Source organism: Leucoraja erinacea, unplaced genomic scaffold (genome assembly GCF_028641065.1).
Source record: "Leucoraja erinacea ecotype New England unplaced genomic scaffold, Leri_hhj_1 Leri_584S, whole genome shotgun sequence".
Taxonomy (NCBI): Eukaryota; Metazoa; Chordata; class Chondrichthyes; order Rajiformes; family Rajidae; genus Leucoraja; species Leucoraja erinaceus.
This window is the reverse complement of record NW_026576492.1, coordinates 25,472-49,255: the sequence shown is the minus strand read 5'-3', so window position 1 is coordinate 49,255 and position 23,784 is coordinate 25,472. Positions and strand designations below refer to the sequence as shown.

At 49.2% G+C, this 23,784-nt stretch overlaps 2 pseudogenes; both read right to left on the bottom strand.

The window, feature by feature from the left end:
* Window positions 1–2,615: 2,615 nt before the first annotated feature.
* On the bottom strand, window positions 2,616–11,750 carry LOC129694229 (tubulin alpha-3 chain-like; annotated as a pseudogene).
* A 1,108-nt stretch (window positions 11,751–12,858) lies between these two features.
* LOC129694228 (tubulin alpha chain-like) lies at window positions 12,859–23,316 on the bottom strand (annotated as a pseudogene).
* Window positions 23,317–23,784: the final 468 nt, after the last annotated feature.

Here is a 23,784-nt window from a genome sequence, read left to right as displayed (position 1 = left end):
AGACGAAACAAGGAGATGTCAGGCAAGCTGATTCATTGGGATGCTTGCAGTATGTGGGAGGTCAAGGGCAACGCTGATGCCTCTGGCTGCTGCACGTGCGAGAAGTGCATCCAGGTACAGCTCCTGAAGGCCGAGTTGGGGAACTCGAGAAGCAATTGGATGACCTCAGGTTCGTCCTCGACAAGTCCTATAGCAAGAGTGTTACACCTAAGACACTGGAAGAGAGTAGATGGGTGACAGAGAGAAAGTGATGTAAATATGGAATGCACACGTCCCCGGGTGTTGCACCTCTTGTGAACAGGTTCACCCACTTAAAAGCTGTCGGGACAGAAGACGTTGACGAACTGAGCGGCGCACTGGCTTGCGAACCAAAAAGTGCTGTTGAGCCAAAACCAAAGAGGCCGACGTCAGGCAATGCAATGGTGGTTGGAGACTCCATTGTGAGAGGTACGGACAGGGGTTTCCACGGCAACCGACGGGATTCGAGGATGGTGTGCTGCCTTCCTGGTGCCAGGATCCAGGATGTTATGGGCAGAGTGCAGAAAATCCTCAAGGGCGAAGGTGAACAGCCGGAAGTTGTAGTGCATGTTGCACAAACGATGTCGGAAAGAAGGGGATGAATAGACTGAAGCGTGACTTTAGAGAGCTCGGAAAATTGCTGAAAAGCAGGAACTCCAGGGTAGTTATCTCCGGTTTGCTTCCAGTTCCTCGTGCTGACGAGAGCAGGAACAGGGAGATACTGGACCTAAATGTGCGGCTGGGAAACTGGTGCAGGGGCCAGTGATTTCGATTCTTAGAGCACTCGGATCTGTTTTGGAGTAAGGGGAACTGTAAAAAAGGGTCGGATTGCACCTGAACATATGGGGGGATGGCATTCCGGCTGGCAAGTTTGCCACTGCGCCACAGGTGGCTTTAAACTAAATAGGGGTGGGGGGTCAAATGGGATAGTCAAGGACGGACTTAAAGGGAAAGGGCGTAAAGGGATAGTTAATATCCCTAGAATTAACGGGGGGGGGGGGGGTTCACAAAGAGATAGGAGAGTATGGCCTGGTGTTGCAGGGATCGATGTGAACGGTGAGATGCGTAAGGAATTAAAAGTATTGTATTTGAATGCGCGAAGTATAAGAAGTAAAGTAGATAAGTTTGAGGCTCAGATAGACGTTGGTAGATATGACTGTGGGATTATCAAGACGTGGCTGCAGGAGGATCGGGTCTGGAAACTTCGTATTCATCGTCATACATCCTATAGAAAGGACAGACAGGTGGGCAGAGGAGGGGGGGGGTAGCTTTTCCGGTGATGAGTGGAATTCAACCCCTTGCGAGGGAAGACATAGGGTCTGACGCGGTAGAGTCACTGTGGATTGAGTTGAGGAAATGCAAATGCAAGAAGACACCAATTGGTGTTATCTACAAACCCCCAAATAGTAGCCCGGGTGTAGGGTGTACGTTGCAACAGGAGTTAAAACTGGCATGTAACAAAGGTAATGCCACTGGTGCTGGGGCATTTCAATATGCAGGTAGACTGGGAAAATCAGGTTGGTTCAGGACCCCCAAGAAAGAGAGTTTGTAGAGTGCATCCGAGATGGATTCTTAGAGCAGCTTGTAATGGAGCCAAGCAGAGAAAAGAAAAGTCTGGATTTTCTGTTGTCCAATGAACCAAATTTGATTAGAGAACTCGATGTAAAGGAACCGCTTGGTAGTTATCATAATGTGATTAGTTTTAAACTGTAATTTGGAAAGGAAAGGAAGTGGAAGTGATGCAGTTGAACAAATGGGATTATGAAGGCATGAGAGAGGAGCTGGCTAAGGTAGACTGGAAAGGGATACAAGCAAGAATGACGGTGGAACGGCAATGGTAGGAATTTCTGGGCATAATTCGGAAGACACAGCATCATTTCATTCCGAAGAGGAAGACAGATTCTACGGGGAGTAGGAGGCAACCGTGGCTGACAAGAGAATTCAGCGATAGAATGAAACTTAAATGAAAGATGTATATCACAGCAAACAGTAGCCAGATTATTGGGAAAATTTCATAGGACAATAGAAGGAAAGACAACGGGGCATATGGGCTGAGAAGATGATGTACGACGGGAAGCTGGCCAGGAATATAAAGAAGGATATATAAAAGCTTATATATATATGTTAAGGGAAAAATAATAGCAAAGTCAAATGTGGGTCCCTTGAAGGCAGACGCTGGTGAAATTATTAGGGGGAACAAGGAAATGGCAGAATAGTTGAACAGGTACATCGGGTCTGTCTTCACTATTGAAGACACAAATAATCTCCCAGAAGTACTGGAGGACAGAGGATCTAAGGGAGCCGAGGAACCGAACGAAATTTTCATTAGGCGAGATATAGTATTGGGTAGGCTAATGAGATGAAGGATGATAAATTCCCGGGGAATTACAGACCAGTTAGGCTGACTTCGGTGGTGGGAAAGATGCTGGTGTCAATGATTAAAGAGGTAATAGCGGGGCATTTGAATAGTAGTGAATAGATTAGTCCAAGTCAGCATGGATTTATGAAATGAAAATCATACAGAGAGTGGTGAATCTCTGGAACTCTCTGCCACAGAAGGTACTAGAGGCCAGTTCATTGGCTATATTTAAGAGGGAGTTAGATGTGGTCCTTGTGGCTAAGGGGATCAGGGGGTATGGAGAGAAGGCAGGTACGGGATACTGAGTTGGATGATCATCCATGATCATATTGAATGGCGGTGCAGGCTCGAAGGGCCGAATGGCCTACTCCTGCACCTAATTTCTATGTTTCTATGTTTCTATACTTGATAAATCTTCTAGAATGTTTCGAGGATGAAGGGGAGCCAGTGGATGTAGTGTATCTAGACTTTCAGAAAGCCTTTGATAAGGTCTCCACGGGAGACTGGCGACTAGAATTAGAGCACATGGTATTAGGAGTATGGTGTTAACGTGGATAGAAAATTGGTTGGCAGACCGGAAGGAAAGAGTAGGAGCGAACGGGTCCTTTTCAGAATGGCAGGCAGTGGCGAGTGGAGTGCCGCAAAGGTTCGGTGTTGGGGCCGCAAATGTTTACCATATATATTAATGATTTGGAAGAGGGAATTAGGAGCAACACTAGCAGGTTTGCGGATGACACAAAGATGTGTGGCAGTGTGAACTGTGAAGAGGATGTTAGGAGGTTGTAAGGTGACGTGGACAGGTTGAGTGAGTGGGCAGATGCGTGGAAGATGCAGTATATTATCGATCCATATGAGGTTGTCCACTTTGGTGGCAAAAACAATGGGGCAGATTATTATCTCAATGGGGTTAGGTTAGGTAAGGCGGAGGAACAGCGAGACCTGGGTGTCCTTGTACACCGGTCACTGAAAGTTGGCGTGCCGGTACAGCAGGCAGTGAAGAAAGCTAATGGAATGTTGGCCTTCATAACAAGAGGATTTCAGTATAGTAGTAGGTTCTCACCTATAGTATGCGGTCTCACCAGATCCCTGCATTTGTATAGGGATCTGGTGAGACCACATCTAGAGAATTGTGTACAGTTTTGTCTCCTAATTTGAGGAAGGATATCCTTGTGATCGAGGCAGTGCAGCGTAGGTTCACGAGATTGATCCCTGGGACGATGGGACTGTCATATGAGGAATGTTTGAAAAGACTAGGCTTGTATTCACTGGAGTTTAGAAGGAGGAGGGGGATCTTAGGGATAAAAGGACTGGCTAAGCTAGATAGAGGGAAAATGTTCCCAAAATTCGTCGAGTCCAGAACCAGGGGCCATAGTCTTAGAATAAACGGGAGGCCATTTAAGACTGAGGTGAATTTTTTTTTTCACCGAGAGAATTGAGAATTCGTGGAATTCCCTGCCACAGAGGCCAAATCACTGGATGGATTTAAGAGAGAGTTAGATAGAGCTCTATGGGCTAGTGGAATCAAGGCATATGGGGAGAAGGCAGGCAAGGGTTATTGATTGAGGACGGTCATCCATGATCACAATGAAAGGCGGTGCTGGCGAGAAGGGCAGAATGGCCTCCTCCTGCACCTATTTCCTATGTTTCTGTGTTTCTATGTCTAACACGAAGATGAAGACATACATCTGTCTCCGTAACCGGTTCATTATAAGGGTCTCTGTGGTGGATGTTTGTGTTACATTTTAATTGTGGTTGTGTGTTCTTTATTATTGTATCGCTGCTGACAACCCAAATTCCACCGACCCTGGTTGTGTGGCAAATAAAGTAAAAGTCCAAAGTCTCAAGCGAAATTATAGCGTTAAGTAGGAGGGAAGACGAATTGCATTTAAAATAGATTTATTACATTTATTACATTCCATACATTAAATTTATAACATTAATAATAAAATTAAACGAGTCTTTCTGGTATTCACTCTTCCTCTTCGGCCTTCTTGTCCAGATCCGCCGAATCGATACCCACTTCTTCGTAGTCCTTCACCAGCGACGCCAAGTCCTCCCGCGCGTCCTGGAACTCCCCTTCCTCCAGCCCCTCTCCCACGTACCAGTGGACAAAGTTCCGCTTGGCGTACATCTTGTCGAACTTGAGGTTCATGCGGGTCCAGGCCAGGGAGACGGCGGTGGTGTTGCTCAGCATGCAGACGGCGCGTTGCACCTTGGCCAGGTCGCCTCCTGGCACCACCGTTGGGGGCTGGTAGTTGATGCCCACCTGCGGGAGAGAGAGAAACGGCGTTTAGTTCGGTTGCAGACACATTGGAATGATGACATCCATATTAACGGGACGGAGGTGGAACATGTTTCCAGCTTCAGGTTTCTGGGGGTCAAGATCTCTGATGACCTCTCTTGGACCCACAATACCTTAACACTGGTCAAAAAGGCTCACCATCGTCTCTTCTTCCAGGTGACTAAAGGAGGTCCACCTGTCTCCTCAGATTCTGGTGAACTTCTACCGCTGCACGATCGAGAACATCCTTACCAACTGTATCACAGTATGGTATTGCAACTGCTCTGTCTCCGACCGGAAAGCACTGCAGAGGGTGGTGAAAACTGCCCGACGCATCACCGGTTCCGCACCCCCTGCATTCAGTCTGTCCAAAGCAAGCGATGTACTTTGGTGTACCTAGGTAACTCTGTACCTTGGTGATTGGCAGTCACCCCCCCCCGCCCCCCCCCCCCCCCCCCCCCCCCCCGCCCCCCGACCCTCCTTCCCCCCCAGAAAATTGCACTACTGCTACTGTATATACATATATATATATATTTTACTGTTCATTATTCCATGTTCGCTCTTCTGGATGAGATGCTAACTGCATTTAGTTGTCTCTGAACTGTACACTGCACAATGACAATAAGGATTGAATCTGAATCTGAATCTGAATTCAAGATGAGATGCATCTGCCGCCGGTAGGTGGCGGCAGTGGCGCAGCGAATAAAAGCCAACCTCCATTGCTTTGTCACGTCAACATGTCCGCGATGGATTAATAGGCAGTGTGTGTAACAGAGTGGTGAAAGAGAAATCGGTGCTCTTTTAGCCGAGGGACACCAGTTTGGTTGTACGATTGGAAGAAGCCGGGGTCACCCAATGGAGTTCTGGAAATTGCAAATGGTGCCCGCTAGGGTTGGAGTTCCACGAAAGCAGCTGTTCCAGAGCGCTGTGGATCCGGGATCGATCATAACCTCCGACGTTCCGCCACCTTACCCCATCCTACCCCCCCCCCCCCCCCCCCTCCCTTACCCCCTTCATCGCAAAGAGGCTGGTGCTGGGTAATTGGCAAGTCGCATGGAGGAATAATGCAAAATGTGGGACTGAACGAGCGTTAGGACATAAGTGACAGGAGAGAATGGAATTACTGGTTCAAGTTGAAGTTCAAGTGAGTTAATTTTCATGTGTCCCTGATAGGACAATGAAATTATTGCTTTGCTTCAGCGCACAGAACATAATAGGCATTTACTACAAAACAGATCAGTGTGAGAGGGTCAGCATGAACCCGATGGGCCGAATGTTACAGATCGTGGTCTAAAAATGATGATTTGCGCCTTTAAACGAGTGGAACCCGTGCTGGTTATCAAGATGCCGGCTTGACCCATTGGACAGGAGTCTCCTAGAAACCTTCAATGGTTCCCTGGATGTTAAGAACCCAGGCCCTCGGTTTGGAAAGTGTTAGAAATTTTCCAACAAAGACTATTACAAAAACGGAGGTAGAAACTGAACGAACTTTATTGTGAGAGAGAGAGAGAGTCACACAGAGCCCAAGTGTCTGTGGGAGTCCTCTCTGAGCTAATGCTGAAAACCATCTCTTTTATACATTGATTTAGACAAAAAGCATCCAGACAAACGGTAATGAACAAGGACACTCAGAATTCAAAGGAAATAACATTTAGCTGTGGAAAGTCACACCGGAGCAAGATTAGCCGTTCTGCAAGTTCTGTGATAGAGTCTTAATCTCTTGACCGAGACCTGTCAATTACTTGTGCTCTAGGCAGTTTCGGTAAACAATCTTGCGCAGACACTGATAGAATACACAAGGAAATAGTTACATACATGTTTCCATCAAAAGAACGTCTCCTGGTTTCTGCAATCGCGGACCGGCTGGTCTGGCTGTGGTAGATTTCACAGCCCAGTGCGAGACCAGTGTTTGGGTCAAGTTTCTGCCGCGTGGATTCCTGCACAACCACCTCCTACCTTGAACCCGGTCGGGCACCAGTCCACGAACTGTATAGAGCGCTTGGTCTTGATGGTGGCAATGGAGGCGTTGACGTCCTTGGGCACCACGTCCCCGCGGTACAGCATGCAGCACGCCCTGTATTTGCCCTGGCGGGGGACTTGATCATCTGGTTGGCCGGATCGAAGCAGGCGTTGGTGATCTCCGACACGGACAGTTGCTCGTGGTAAGCCTTCTCAGCCGAGATCAGGGGCGCGTAGGTTACCAGCGGGAAGTGAATGCGCGGGTAGGGGACCAGGTTGGTCTGGAACTCGAGCAGGTCCACGTTGTGGGCGCCCTCGAAGCGCAGCGAGGCGGTGATGGACGACACTACCTGCCCCAGCAGGCGGTTGAGGTAGGTGTAGGTGGGGCGCTCGATGCCCAGGTTCCGCCGGTACGGCTCGACCACGGCGGTGGAGATCTGCGGCGCCGGGTAGACGGAAAACTCCAGCTTCGATTTCTTGCCGTAGTCGACGGACAGTCTCTCCATGAGGAGGGAGGTGAAGCCCGAGCCGGTGCCGCCACCGAAACTGTGGAAGATGAGGAACTCCTGCAGTCCGATGCACTGGTCGGCCTGTGGGCAGAGAAAGCGGAGAGCATTGAAAGGGGGAGGTGTGGGGGTGAGTGTGGGTGCTACAGGGGGTAAACTGACGCTCAGGGGAGGTGGACGGAGCCTAACATCTGTGGTATTAGTTAAATATTTGTGGTCGGAAAGATGCGAGGGAGTATCTGAGGGACAGGTTATGAATGCATGTAGATGGACATAGGCGGATTAGGGATAGTCAGCACGGCTGTGTAGCTGGTTGGTCGTGTGTCAAGAATCTGATCGAGGTTTGTGATTATGTGACCAAAAATGATTGATGAGGCAAGAGCTGTAGAGTATGGATTTCTCCAAAGCATTGAAAGCAAAGCAAAGGTTCCTTATCGTAGACTGGTCTAGAAGGCCAAAGGACACCGGATCCAAGAAGAGATGACTGTTTGGATAGAAAACTGGCTTAATGGAAGAAAGCAGAGGGTAATGGTGGAAGTTTGCTTTTCGGGCTGGAGGCCGGTCATAAGTGGTGTGCCTCGGAATTCTGTGCTGGTCCCATTGTTCTTGGGTTTCTATATCAATGGATTTGGATGATAATGTCCATGGCACGATTAGCAAGTTTGGAGACGACTTAAAAATGATTGGCAATATAGATAGTGAAGACGGTTGTCAGAAATTGCAGCTGGATCTTGATCAGTTGGGGAGGAAGGCTGAGCAATGGATGCATGTTATATACAGTGAATGGGGGGGGGGGGGGGGGGGGGGGGGCTCTGTATTGTGCTGTGGATGTTTCTTCATCTCAGTCCTAAATGGCCTATCGCTTATTCTTAAACTGTGGCTCCTGGTACTGGAGTCCCCCAACATCGGAATTTTTTTTCCTGCATCTGGCGTGTCCGATCCCTTAATAATGTTGTTTGTTTCTATAAGATTCCCTCTCATCCTTTTAAATTCCAGTGAATACTAGCCCATTCGTTCCATTCTTTCATCATATGATAGGCCCGCCATCCCGGGTATAAACCTCGTGAACCTACGCTGTACTCCGTCAATATCCTTCCTCAAATTAGGAGACCAAAACTACACACTATACAACGGGTGTGGTCTCACCAGGGCCTTGTACAACAGCAGAATGACGTATTTGCTCCTATACTCAATTCCTCTCGTTATGAAGGCCAACATACCATTAGCTTTCTTCACTGCCTTCAGTACCCGCATGCTTACTTTCAGTGATTGATGAACAACGTCACCCAGATCTCGTTGTTTTTACCCTTTTCCTAAATTGACACCATTCAGTTAATAATCTGCATTCCTATCCTTGCAACCTCACACTTATCCACATTAAACTGCATCTGCCATGCATCTGCCAACTCACCCAACCTGTCCAAACATGGCATCTACTTCACAGTTCACACTTCCACCCAGCTTTGTGTTAGCTGCAAATCTGCTATCCCAACACACAATATGTGCAGCACAATGCCATTCGACCCTTCGAGCCAGCACCGCCATTCAATGTGAACATGGCGGATCATCCACAATCAGCAGGCCGTTCCTGCCTTATCCACATTGAACTGCATCTGCCATGCATCTGCCCACTCACCCAAACTGTCCTACCCTGCATCCTCATAGCATCCTCCATACAGTTCACACTGCCACCCAGCTTTGTGTCATCTGCACATATTCTAATGTTACTTGTTATCCCTTCACCTAAATCATTAATATATATTGTAAATAGCTGCGATAGCAGCACTGAGCCTTGTGGTGCCCCACTAGTCACTGCCTGCCATTCCGAAAAGGACCCATTAACCCCTTCTTTTGTTTCCTGTCTGCCAACCAATCCAAGTCAGCACTCTACGCCCAATTCCATGTGCCCTAATTTTCCCACTAATGTCCAATGTGGGACCTTATCAAATGTTTTCTGAAAGTCCAGGAACACTACATCCATTGACTCTCCCTTGCCCATTTTCCTAGTTACATTCTCAAAAAATCCAGAAGATTAGTCAAACATGATTTACCCTTCGTAAATCGATGCTGACTCGGACCGATCCTGTTACTGCTATCAAATGTGCCCTTATTTCATCTTTTATAATTGACTGGACCATCTTCCCCACCACTGATGTTAGGCTAACTGGTCTATAATTCCCTGTTTTCTCTCTCCCGCCTTTCTTAAAAAGTGGGATAACATTAGTCATCCAATCCCCAGGAACTGATCCTGAATCTATAGAACATTGGAAAATGAACACAAATGCGTCCACGATTTCTATAGCCACTACCTTAAGTACCTTGGAATGCAGATCACCAGGCCATGGTGGTTTATCAGCCTTCAATCCCATCAGTCTACTCAACACCATTTCCTGCCTAATGCGGATTTCCTTCAGTTCCTCCCTTGGTCCAAGGTCACTAGTACACCAGAAAGATTGTTTGTGTCCTCCTTATTGAAGACTGATCCAAAGCACCTGTTTAACTCATCTGAATGTCCATGTAGACTACATCCACTGGTTCTCCCTTGTCCATTTTTACTTGTTACATCCTCAAAAATGTCCAGAAGATTTGTCATGCATTATTCCCCCTTCGTAAATCCACAAATGTACATGGGAGAGCCAGTGAATGTAGTGTACCTGGACTTTCAAAAATCATTTAATAAGGTCCCACATAGGAGATTAGTGGCAACATTAGGGCAAGAGCTGTAGATGTATGTATGGATTTCTCCAAAGCATTGAAAGCAAAGCAATGGTTCCTTATCGTAGACTGATCTGGAAGGCCAAAGGACACCGGATCCAAGAAGAGATGGCTGTTTGGATAGAAAACTGGCTTAATGGAAGAAAGCAGAGGGTAATGGTGGAAGTTTGCTTTTCGGGCTGGAGGCCGGTCATAAGTGATGTGCCTCGGAACTCTGTGCTGGTCCCATTGTTCTTGGGTGTCTATATCAATGGATTTGGATGATAATGTCCATGGCACGATTAGCAAGTTTGGAGACGACTTACAAATGATTGGCAATATAGATAGTGAAGACGGTTGTCAGAAATTGCAGCATGATCTTGATCAGTTGGGGAGGAAGACTGAGCAATTGCTGCATGTTATATACAGTGAATGGGGGGGGGGGCTCTGTATTGTGTTGTGGAGCAGGTTTGTCTATGAGTGCAGGGATACAGTTCCTTGAAAGTGGCGCTGTCGGTAGATAGAGACTTCAAACGGGCTGTCGGCTCGTTGGCCTTGATCAGTCAGAGTATTGTGTATAGACATGGGGATGGTGGGGGAAATCATGTTGCTGTCACACTGGGCATCCGTGAGGTCACATTGAGAGAATTGGGGTCAGTTTTGAGCACCATGTGACGAGAAAGATGTTGCCAAGCAAGAAAGGGTGCGGATAAATTTGATGATGATGTTGCCAGCACTCAAGGGCCTGAGCTGTAGCGGGTGGGTGAGCAGGTTATGACTCTATACCTTGGAGCGCAGGAGGGTGACGGTAATTGAAGCCCGTCCTATCGCAACCTTCGAGACAGATTAAGACAGATTCCAGTTTACATTTAGAGGCACATGGGCCAAACACAGGCAGGAGGGACTAGTGTGGAAGGGTCAATGTGGGTCTGTTTCCACGCTGCATGGTGCTGTGACTGTGGGTGCGAGGAGCAGACCTGAACGTGGGAACAAGAGGACACTTGGTGGAACCAAATGGGGGACGTGCATTGAGGCATCGGATCCGCTGAGTCATCAGTGAAGAGCGGGGGCGAGACCGTACTGCAACAGGAGCGGCGGAACAGTGAACACCGGGCATTGGGTTACGGTTGGAATCGGCCGTTGGAGGTGCGACGCAACCTACCAGCTTCCGGATGCGATCCAGGACCAGGTCCACGATCTCCGTCCGATTGAACAATGGCCCCGGGCGTAGTTATTGGCCGCGTCCTCCTTGCCGGTGATGAGTTGCTCGGGGTGGAAGAGCTGCCGGTAGGTGCCGGTCCGCACCTCATCTTTGGGGGAGGGAGCAGAGGTCGGAGCTTAACCAGCGCCGCAACCCCACCCCCCCCCACCCCAACCCCCTTCCCACACGTCGCGTAGAGGGACTGAGACAAAATATATTAACACTCTCTCCCTCCAAGCTTACCGATCACCGTGGGCTCCAGATCTATAAACACGGCGCGCGGAACATGCTTGCCCGCCCCCGTCTCGCTGAAGAAGGTGTTGAAGGAGTCGTCGCCGCCTCCAATGGTCTTGTCGCTGGGCATCTGGCCATCCGGCTGGATCCCGTGCTCCAGGCAATACAGCTCCCAGCAAGCGTTGCCGAGCTGGACTCCGGCCTGGCCGATGTGGATGGAGATACACTCACGCTGCAGGGAGAGAAAGAGGGAGTGGGGCGGTGGGTAAATTGGGAAAGATATGACAGTGTTATTTGCATAGTTATTGGGTCCGAGTGCTAACATTTTCCCCAATACCGCACCATAGTGTGCGCCTGGATTAGCGTGGCCTCTGCATGCAGGGTCTTAGTTCCCGGTTCTCTGGAGTAATCCCGGCTCTCCCCTCACCGGTTTCAAACGACGCCCCACCGCCAAAACCCGGGAGCACCTACCATGATGTCCCTTCCAGTCTCGCAGTTAGACAATGTGTCGCATTGGCCGAACGCGTCCCTTTGATACATGGCCCGATAGAACGTTCCATACACCCGGGCCGCGCTGTGATTGGCTGCCAGTGAACGAAGCGTCGGCGTGGAACGCGGAGACAAAGGCAAAGGGAACGCCGATTGGTTCTCAGATCGAGTGTCGCAACAGAGGGTTCGCGGCCAAATGTTATTCAAACGGCGCAAAGAACCGTCTGAATCTCGTCAGTCGGACGAACGGGTTATTGGGCGTTTCAATAGTCGCCTTAGCAATATTTCCCCTTTCACTTTCCCCACTTTACAATTTAGAATTCAGAGATAAAACACGGAAAGTGACCTTCCGCGCCGATCAGCGATCCCCGCATACCAGCACTATCCTCTACACTAGCGACAATTTGCAATTTTACCGATCAACAAATTAACTTACAAACCTGTACGTCTTTGCAGTGTGGGAGGGAACCGAGAGAAAACCCAGACGGTCACAGGGACAACGTACAAACTCCGCACAGACAGCATCCGTGGTCAGCATCGAACCCGGGTCTCGGGCGCTGTGAGGCAGACCATGCCGCTTTCTGTTAAAAGTTTTGGCTTAAATTTCTATTTGTGAAGATGACATGACAAGTCCAAACAACAAAGTTCTCCGTAGCTGGGTTGGTCTCAGATTATGAAAACAGTGCAGAAGTCCTAATTTGAAGAAGGGCATTCTTGCTATTGAGGGAGTGCAACGTAGGTTTACAAGGTTAATTCCCGGGATGGCGGGACTGTCATACGCTGAGAGAATGGAGCGGCTAGGCTTGTATACTCTGGAGTTTAGAAGGATGAGAGGAGATCTCATTGAAACGTATAAGATTGTTAAGGGGTTGGACACGCTAGAGGCAGGAAACATGTTCCCGATGTTGGAGGAGTCCAGAACCAGGGGCCACAGTTTAAGAATAAGGGGTAAGCCATTTAGAATGGAGACGACGGATCACTTTTTCTCACAGAGAGTGGTGAGTCTGTGGAATTCTCTGCCTCAGAGGTCGGCGGAGGCGGGTTCTCTGTATGCTTTCAAGAGAGAGCTAGATAGGGCTTTTAAAAATAGCGGAGTCAGGGGATATGGTGAGAAGGAAGGAACGGGGTACTGATTGGGGATGATCAGCCATGATCACATTGTACTGGCAGATTAGATATTTTAACTTGGCAGCACGTTCGGCGCCAACACTGTGGGCCGCTGGACCCGTTCCTGAGCTGTACTGTGGTACGTTTTTTGGTCTATGAACACGGGAGCCGTACCCATTCTCGCCGCCGGGTCAGCACGCTCCATCAGCTCAAGGAGTTTCAATGACTGGAACGTTGTGACCCGTGGACCCCGAACACTTTCAAGAAACAGATTGCCTCACCCATTGACCAACCCCCAGCTCTACAAACATCCCCATCCAGAGATAAATCTGAATGATGATTTATGAGATGCGATGATTTACGATGCCACGACTCGTAGGATTGAGATGTAGGGGGCGGTCAGGCAGGCACAATCTATAATCATTGGAACACAGAAGGCCGAGTAGAGTCCCTGTGGAGGTTTATGAAATCATGAGCGGCATACATAGAGTTAATGCACGGAGACCTTTCGTACCATAGAGGAATCAAAAATTAGAGGGCATAGGTTGGAGATGAGAGGGGAAAGAGTTATAGGAATCTGAGGGGCACATTTACCTCGCAGGTGTTGGTGGGTGCAGAACAAGGGTCCAGGTGATCTATCAAAGGCGGGTACAGTAACATTTAAAGGATATTTATGCAGTTACATGGCGCAGAATTGGATAGAGTGAATGCGCCAAACGTGGGCAAATTGGATGAGCAGAGATGAGGCGGCATGGACACGTTGGGCCGAAGGGTCTGTTTCCACGTTATGGACCTATAGACATTAAGTAACTGTGTCTTGACAAAGCGCATAATACGAAACTGTCTCAAATATATTTAATTTCGTATATTGGATTTACACCAGTAAAAAAAAAGAATCTTTATTGATATACACCACATTCACTCTTCCTCTTCCGCCGTCCTGTCCAGATCCGCCGAATCGATGCCCACTTTGTCGTAGTCCTTCTCCAGCGACGCCACGTCCTCCCGCGCGTCCTGGAACTCTCCTTCCTCCAGACCCTCCCCCACGTACCAGTGAACAAAGGCCCGCTTGGCGTACATCTTGTCGAACTTGAGGTTCATGCGGGTCCAGGCCATGGAGACGGCGGTGGTGTTGCTCAGCATGCAGACGGCTCGTTGCACCTTAGCCAGGTCGCCCCCTGGCACCGCCGTCGGGGGCTGGTAGTTGATGCCTACCTGCGGGGGAGAGAAAGAAGAGACTCATAGAAACTTTCAATAGTATCCATTGCCAGTTAAATGTAAAGAAACCCGGGCCACCGTTCAGGAAGGTTCTCGCCTGATCTGGATGTGGTAGATATCACAATACAGTGTGAAAGCACGGGTTGGGTCAAACTTCTGTTGCGTGGATTGGTCTACAATCTAGACCTACCTTGAACCCGGTCGGGCACCAGTCCACGAACTGGATGGAGCCTTGGTCTTGATGGTGGCGATGGAGGCGTTGACGTCCTTGGGCACTACGTCCCCGCGGTACATCATGCAGCACGCCATGTATTTGCCCTGGCGGGGGTCGCACTTGAGCATCTGGTTGGCCGGCTCGAAGCAGGCGTTGGTGATCTCCGACACGGACAGTTGCTCGTGATAAGCCTTCTCGGCCGAGATCAGGGTCGCGTAGGTCACCAGCGGGAAGTGAATGCGCGGGTAGGGGACCAGGTTGGTTTGGAGCTCGAGCAGGTCTACGTTGTGGGCGCCGTCGAAGGGCAGCGAGGCCATGGTGGACGACACTACCTGCGCCCTAGCAGGCGGTTGAAGTTGGTGTAGGTGGGGCGCTCGATGTCCAGGTTCCGCCGGCAGATGTCGTAAATAGCCTCGTTATCCAGCATCAAGGAGCAGTCAGAGTGCTCCAGGGTGCAGTGGGTGACCAGCACCGCGTTGTTGGGCTCGACCATGGTGGTGGAGATCTGCAGCGCCGGGTAGACGGAAAACTCCAGCTTGGATTTCTTGCCGTAGTCGACGGAGAGTCTTTCTATGAGGAGGGAGGTGAAGCCCGAGCCGGTGCCGCCGCCGAAACTATGGAAGATGAGGAACCCCTGCAGGCCGGTGCACTGGTCGGCCTGTGGGCAGATAAAGCGGAGAGCATTGAGAAGGGTAATGGTGGGGTGAGTGTGAGTGTTGCAGGAATAAACTGACCCTCTGGAGAGGTGTCTAACATCTGTGGTCGCACCCTAACAACTGTCATTTGTTGTGTAACATCTGGAGATGGAAAGTTGCTAGAGTATGCTGAGGGGTAGATCATTCATGGTGCGGAATCGGCGCGGGCGAACCAGGAGCGCCAGATCGTTGCATAACGGGTGCTGGTTCACGGTTGAATTCGCTTCCACAACCTACCAGCTTCCGGATGCGATCCAGGACCAGATCCACGATCTCCTTGCCGATGGAGCAGTGGCCCCGGGCATAGTTGTTGGCCGCGTCCTCCTTGCCGGTGATGAGCTGTTCGGGGTGGAAGAGCTGCCGGTATGTGCATGTCCGTACTTCATCTACAGGGGAGCGAACAGAGAACGGAGAATGAACCAGTTCATTAAGAAATTGGTTCATTAAGAATCACACGCCCCTCGGCAAACGCCGCGGGGAAGGTTTCAGCCACCCTAACATGTCAGGACTCTCCCCTGTTTCAACTTACCGATCACCGTGGGCTCCAGATCAAGGAACACGGGCCGGGGGACGTGCTTGCCCGCCCCCGTCTCGCTGAAGAAGGTATTGAAGGAGTCGTCGCCGCCCCCGATGGTCTTGTCGCTCGGCATCTGTCCATCCGGCTGGATCCCGTGTTCCAGGCAATAGAGCTTCCAGCAAGCGTTGCCGACCTGAACTCCGGCCTGGCCGATGTGGATGGAGATACATTCACGCTGGAGAGAGAGAGAAAGGTGGGATGGGTTGGTGGAGGATAGGGGGAAGAGATGATTGTGCTATTCCCACGGATATTGGTTCCGAGTGCTAGCATTTTACCCACGCCACACCACAGTGTGCGACCGGATCAACGCGTTTGCCCAGCGTGGTCACCGCGGAAACACTCTCCACCCATGGGCCTTCGTTCCCGGTTCTCTGGAGTTATCCCGGCTCTCTCCATGACCGGTTTCACGTGTTGCCCCGCCGCCCAGCCCCGGGATCACCCACCATGATGTCCGTTCTAGTCTCTCAGCTCCAGCCAATGTGTCGCATTCGCCGAACACGTCTCTTTTATACCCCACCACATAGAACGTTCCATACACTCGGGCCGCGCTGCGATTGGCCGCCAGCGACCCGTGGAACGCGGAGACAAAGGTACAGAGAACGCCGATTGGTTCTCAGCGCTAGTGACGCAACAGAGGCGACCTGTTCTTCGAACAGCGCAAAGAACCGTCGGTATTTCGACCGTCACAACCGAAGATCATTGGGCGTTTCAATAGTCGCGTCAACACGGACACCCCCAACGTCCAATCGTCGCAACATCAGCCCAGATAAATGCAAAAAGCTGGAAAAGCTCAGCGGGATAGGCAGCATCTATGGAGAGAAGCAATGGATGACGTTTAGGGTCATGACCCTACTTCTCACAGTAATTCAGTAATGAATTAAACCCGAAATCAAATCCCTGATGTCGAAAGTCTCAAATCTTGGCAACGTATTCGATGCATTTCAAATGCTGTTGTGATACCTGCCTCGAGATGCTTCCTCCGGCAATTTATACCAAATTCACACAATGCTCTGTGTGAGAACGTTAGCCCTCGGGTTCTTATCAAAATTGTACTCCTTCACATTGAATATTTTCTTCTCATCTTTCCCCTCTGGTAAATGATTGTGCTCGATTTCTATTCGTCAAGATTACATTATTGATTTAGTCGATAAACCTCCCAATTGGAATTGATGACATATTTTGAAGACAGAGCGATTGTCTTGCGCCTTCCATACTGAAATAGAATACATCCACTGTTGAGTTAATTTATTAATATCTCACATACCAGCTCCCGTAAAGTATAATCGCCAGGAATTCCTGTGGTGGCGTTATGTGGCTTTGCATCGGCCGATCTTCGAGTATTGTGTGTATTTTTGATGTGAAGGCATTAGAGAGGATATGGAAACATAGAAACATTAAAAAAAAATAGGTGCAGGAGTAGGCCATTCGGCCTTTCGAGCCTGCACCGCCATTCAATATGATCATATCTGATCATCCAACTCGGTATCCTGTACCTGCCTTCTCTCCATACCCCCTGACCCCTTTTGCCACAATGGCCACATCTAACTCCCTCTGAAATATAGCCAATGAACTAGCCTCAACTACCTTCTGTGGCAGAGAATAGTAAGATTAAACGAGAACTTACCAGTTTGAAGTTTGATCTGTATTTTATGAGGAGTTACGATGAGGAATTACGTGAAGAAGCCCGCCCCAGGACGCATTGCGGCATAACTTCAAAGCAGCGGTGTGGAATCACAGACAGACACGTATTTGAAGTAACATAGTAAAGAATAAAGAGACATCAATTATCAGTTTGATCCATGTAATGAGGGTGGGGGCGGAGGGCACGTAATCCCTCATCGTAACTCCTCATAAAATACAGATCAAACTTCAAACTGGTAAGTTCTCGTTTAATCTTACTATTTTACTTCGGAGTCACGTGAGTGACTTCGTGAAGATTTCAAAGCTCTGTGATTTCAAACCGTGTAACAGCTTTATATCACTCGCTGCCGAAGCCTTTGAGGGAGGAAGCGTGTTATCATAATCAACCAATGATTCTGTTTATAGAAAAAAACAATGGTATTTTTACAATAACACTGAAGAATTTTAAATGCTCCCCTTGGCTAATTTGAATATTTGCAGATTGGAATCTTCCTGCAAATAAAAAACAGGTTTTGTCAACAGTTTATAATAATTTATTTCTCTGAACATTTTACCCCCACTATTCTGCTGTAGCCAGGATGTGGTTTACAGGCACGTCCATTCTTTTGCCGTTGACGTGGAAGCTTCTCCTGTGGGATGACAACTTTATACATGTTAGTTTTATCCCAGGAGCTTTAACCTGCTTGAGCCATTTCAAAAAAGGCTTGTTACCCGACCACAAGGTGTTTTGTGACAAACCCACAAGGCTTTTCATCTCCCTCGCATAATTAGGTTGTGTCTATGTAAGGTAATAGGGTCTTGGCACATACCGTGTTTTCTGGCGGGTAGCCCGGTTTTATGACTGGATAAGGTGTTCCTGGTCTGGTTTGACCATTCCCTGAACAAATGATAGAGATCTGGTCTGAAGCTGTGAGCATGGTGTCCAGTTGAAAATAGGAGTAATGACTGGACACTCTGTGCTGCTCCATGTGCCTTTAACATATGTTTTTAGTGCATAGAAGGTTCAGGTTTAGGGCTCTGGCTGGTGGGATCCCCTGAAGTGTGGTTAACCACTGTGACATCCCATATATAGGTGTACCTAGTCTAGGGTTTTAGAGTTTTAATACCCTTCAAATTTACCTCCAGCCAGTGACCCCATGGCCTGTTGTCCTGTAGCTGTTTTGAAAAAGAAACAGGCAGGGTAATTCTAGCTGTGTTGATGGCACTGTAGCCGAATCCTTCATCATGATGAAGGTTCTCCAGGAATTCCAGTTCGTAGTACCTGTATCGGATGAGTAGGTTTTCCCCTTTATCCTTGCAGTACTTCTCTTGATGCTGGACAATTGTTGTAGTCCAGTGGATGTTCAAAAGGATGCTGACATGGTGTCGATTATTCAGTATAACAATCCCAGTCCCAGAGGCTTGCGCAGAATCTGCAGCTCAGGAGCTTATTTCTCATGGCACAGGTTGATTTGTGCCCGACTCCGATATTAATAATTCTGGGTACTGGAAAACACCATCCAAGTTTCAACAGCCATGTCATGGCGTGAAGTGAAACAAGGGCTGCGTAAGTCCGTCAGGTACTATCAAATACCTGAAGCAGAATCCTTTTTTACTGTGCGTTGTTCTCGATTGGTGAGGCAGAAGGGAAAAATACATATAATTAATTTCACCAATGCAGCGTGAACGCATTTGTCTATCAATATTATAAATACATTCTTGAATGACAACATGACCTATAGGTCAGAAAAGTTAATATATATAGCTGACGATCTTTCTGCTGGAACTATCTGTCCCAGAGAAATTTTTTTAATGAGGATTCCACTGGCCCAGGGTCTGGTTTCCCCCCGCGACATACATAGGACATCCCCGAACACCTGGTGATATAGCGTTAATGCAAATAATCGATATCAGTTTCACATTCCATTTTAATTGTCATTGTCAGTGTACAGTACAGCGACAATGAAATGCATTAATATCTGTTGCATCATATAGCTTAATAGTTTTGTTAACTTTATATGAAAACATCTAATTGATGTAGTCCTTAATATTATGTGACCTGGTGTCTGTCACTGTATTTTGCTTACCACCCAGGTAAGTTGTCGATAGTCAAATACATCTATGGATATACCATTGCCAAATTGGTTTGACCAACTTCTCATATGATACCGACTTTATGCTGCCATATGGTTAATATAGGCCACCTCCATAGTGTAGTCTATTTATACCCATACATGCAAGTGCTTTAAACTCATAAATTCACCCGAACATTTTTTAGATAATTAATGCCCAGTATAAGTGGTAACCCCACCACTGTCTTTCTGATATTACTTCAGTGGGTAACTTCATGAGATGCTCAATGACAACCTATATGTTGTTTTTGATACTGACATCTGAATGATGTAGACAGAAATGGTACCATTTTTTCCCAATTACTCTGTTATTTGTCGAGTAGTTGGTAGTTTGACCATTACTTTGTGCTTGTTTGTGCCAATTCAACTATGTTGTCTCTTGGCATCCTTATAGTTACGTGGACTGAATTAATATGAAAGCCAAGATAGTCCAAGAAAGCGCTCTATATGCTGGTAGGAACCAGACCCACCTACCTCCATGGTTATTGGCGGTTTTGTGTTTTCTGTTTTCTGAGTGCTTTTGTTCTGAGGATGTGCTGGCGACGTTGGGGGGGGGGGCGCATTTTCCAGGGGGTCCGCGGCGGGCCCTGATCTAAAAGATCTTTGGGGATAGTGCGGCCCCAAGCTTTCACCAGTCCCATATTCTAGACATAGACTGGTAGATGCCGTGAGGTGCTGCTGTTAGGTTATCGAAAATCGTGGTTTGCTCGTCCCTTGGCCTGCCCTCATGATGCCGAAGGTTTTTGATACCTCTTCGATCTCCTTCAGCTTTTTGTTCAGATCTCTCCCAAATAGCAGTGAGTCTGCCTCCGCTGCTGGGCTTTGCTCAAGCCTGCATCTTTGAGATTGAGGGCAGGTGTTGTATTTCCTTTCAGAGATTATTTAGTTCGAATCGTGGTACACCTTAATACCAGCACTTTCTGGTGGCATGTGTTGATCTCGTTATCTCCACAGAACAAGCATAGGCTGTGATAGCTGACATCAGGAGCCTTCGGATCCGCTGTAGCTTGAGTTTTTATGCCCGCATAAGGGCCCCCACAACTTCCAGATTTTGCTGTTTTAGGCTTATTCCCCTTAAGGGCCTCATAGTTCTCTGGTGCTGTATATTCTTGCTGGCTGCCATTGTTTTGGCTCCGGCGGTGCTCCAGCCCGTGGGGTTGCTACGAAGCGGTCCACGACACCCAACAGCTGTTCCTGATCCTGCACCTCAAGCATACTCCCGATTTTGTCCGCCTGCCCCATTTACAGACCAGCCCTGCCCTGGTCACCAATGCTAGCCTCCTGCTCCAACCCGTGGTATGAGGGTAGCAAAGGGCAGTGCCTGAACGACACTATGGAGGAGGTGCCTGTCCTGTCTCGCCGGGAGCGCTGCTGTTCCCGGTGGACCTTCTCCTCCAGGAGCTGCTAAGTGCAGATCAGGCGGCTGTCTCTCTCTGCTTTGGTAGAGACATGTCCCCCTCCGACGAATCGGAGACGACCGGCCGTTTGGCTTCCTGGCCGCTTTCCCAGTCCGCCGTGTAGGCTCTGGCGAGACTGGCTTGGCTCGGTCTCAGGGATAGCGAAAACGCTCTGCGAGCGACGCTGCCGCCGGTTGCTGCCCCGCTGGTAGAGTTGGAGCGGGGCAGTTTCTCTTTGCGAATTTTTTGCGTTGAGTTCCTGAAATCTGTAATAAAACACAACTGCAAACTCACCTTTCCAATGCCCAAGAGCCGCTCCTGCAGCTCAGGCGGCTGTCTCTCCCCCTCCTGGGTGGAGAGACGTCCCAGTCCGATGTGAGCTCCACCGCCGGGTTTTACACACATCCAGCCCGCTGCTCAGGCGCTAGCGGGCTGGCTCGGTCGCGGTGTCGGGTTTGCGGACCGCCCGCTAAGCGGTCCACCCCTGTTTGCTGCCCAACGACGTCCTTTCGTCCAGCGGGCAGGTGCAGCATTTCCCCCCCCCCCCCAAGCCCGCAGCTGATGCTGACGGCTTGGTGCAGTGTCGGGAGCGGGCCGCTGATTAGCGGTCCTCGCTCTATCTGGCAATTCTAGCTGACTCTGCACTCGGGCTGCTGCTCACCTGCACTCGGGCTGCAGCGCACTCCACGCCAGCACTGTACAGTGGGTCCCCCTGACGGCTCCGCAAATGTCGGAAGCCTCCTCCCGCCCGCCTGCCTGCCTCACCTGGACAGTACTCGCGAGCGAGCGAGGACTGAGGGGACCCCAACACAGTGCTAGCGCCGTCTCCTGCGCTCTTGATGTCGCCCCTGTGGAGAGTTTACCGGCACCGGCACAGCTCCCATTCATGGTCCGCCGGCGCTCTCTCTCCCTAGTAGCGTCTTTCCTCCCCTCCCTCGAACGGAAAACTCCTCCCGGAGTCCAAGGGGGCCGCTTGCACGCCCTGCGGGAAACAAGCAGACGCAAAGGGGCTGTAACAGTAAAGGTAAGTACTTACCTAAACTTAGATTTTTTCTCGTTTCTTCGGGAGCCCTGACTCCCGGCTGCCGCTTTGCATGCTGAAACGTAATGCCGCAATGCGTCCTGGGGCGGGCTTCTTCACGAAGTCACTCACGTGACTCCGAAGTAAAATTCCAGAGATTCACCACTCTCTGTGTAAAAAACGATGTTTTTTTCATTTCGGTCCTCAAAGACCCTTATTCTAAAACTGTGATCCCTTGTTCTGGACTTCCTCAACATCGGAAATAATCTTCATGCATGCAGGTCCAACTCCTTAAGAATTTTGTAAGTTTCTATAAAATCACCCCCTCAATCTTCTAAATTCTAGCGAGTACAAGCCGAGTCTATCCAGTCTTTCTTCATATGAAAGTCCTGCCATCCCAGGAATCAGTCTGTTGAACTTTCTCTGTACTCCCTCTATGTCAAGAATGTCTTTTCTCAGATTAGGGCAAGAATGTCTTTCCTCAGATTAGGGCAAGAATGTCTTTACTCAGATTAGGGCAAGAATGTATTTCCTCAGATTAGGGCAAGAATGCATTTCCTTAGATTAGGTGTAGAGGAGGTTTAGCACGATGCTGCCTGGTATTAGCTTAAAGCAGGTTGGACAAACCTGGGGTCGTTTGTTCTGTAGCGTTTAAGGCCGAGAAGGGACGCGATGGTAGTTTACAAAATGATGACACAGAGATAGGTTAAAAGTCACAACATTTTACGTAGGATAGAACTAGCAAGAACTCGAAGGTCTGATATATGGTGGGGGCGTGGCATTTTAACTGAGATGTGGGAGTATTTATATTGCAGTTAAACTGGTGGGTGATGGAACACGGAGGTATTTAAGAGGTTTTTAGTCGTGCACACGAATATACAGAGTATGGAGGGATATAATTCACATGCAATTGGAGGACTGTGCTTTTACTGTGTACCATGTTCGGAAATGTTTTAGAACAGCGGTGTCTGCTGCCAGAAGGCTCAACCACGGGCACGTCCATCATTTGATTTCCAAATTTCCTCAGAGAAGATGAACCTTTGCCCGCTCCCTTATCTCAGAGGACTTGTGTAGGCAGAGATCAGCCAGGATTCCAAGGCGGAGGGGACTCAAAGGGCCGAATGTCTTCATTATATCCCTATAATTTATGAATTTATGAACTTATAGGGCCCTATACATATTGTCCTGTCATAAGGCTCTGAAATGGAAAGGATTGGAATGCAGGCTCACCGAGAAGAACTGAAGCAAAACCAAACTCCACACGTGAATGGAACCGAAAGGTAGAGACCTGGAACCGACAGAACCCAGAACTGTAATCGAACAGACAGAATGCTGAACTGACCAGTCGGTGTGTGGAAACAGTCTCGTGTCTGGAGGCGGAGCAAATGTGACGGGCCCATCCGCCATGTACGCCTCCTGGCGTCCTCTTTGGCTGGTCCGGATATTGGTGATGAACGTCACGGATCAGGTTGGGGACCAGAATGTCATGGGCAGGAATCCAGCTCATCTCCACTGGACCCGAACCCTCACAGTCAGTCAGGTAGTGGATCCCTCTGCCAGGCCGCCGGGGCTTCAGCAGTGTACACCGGCCCATCGTTCATGGTGCGGGAAGGCGGAGATAGCAGAGGGGCGGGAGAGAGGGAGCTGGAGGACACTGGCTTAACCCGGGATTCGTGGAAGGTGGGGGTGAAACCGCATAGTTCGGGGCAGTCTTAGGTGGACAACAGAGCGAGATTTAGGCGGACAACAGATTCGAGAAAGGGATATTGGTGATGAACGGGGTGCCAACTAATGCCCCTGTCCCACTTAGGAAACCTGAACGGAAACCTCCGGATACTTTGCGCCCCACCCAAGGTTTCCGTGCGGTTACCGGAGGTTGCAGGTGGTTGCCGGAGGTTCCAGGTAGTGGAAGCAGGTATGGGGAGTGACAAAAACATCCGGGAACCGCACGGAAACCTTGGGTGGGGCTCAATGTCTCCAGAGGTTTCCGTTCAGGTTAACTAAGTGGGACAGGGACATTACTATGGGACTCAACGCGAGGGGGACATCTCGGGTGGACAGC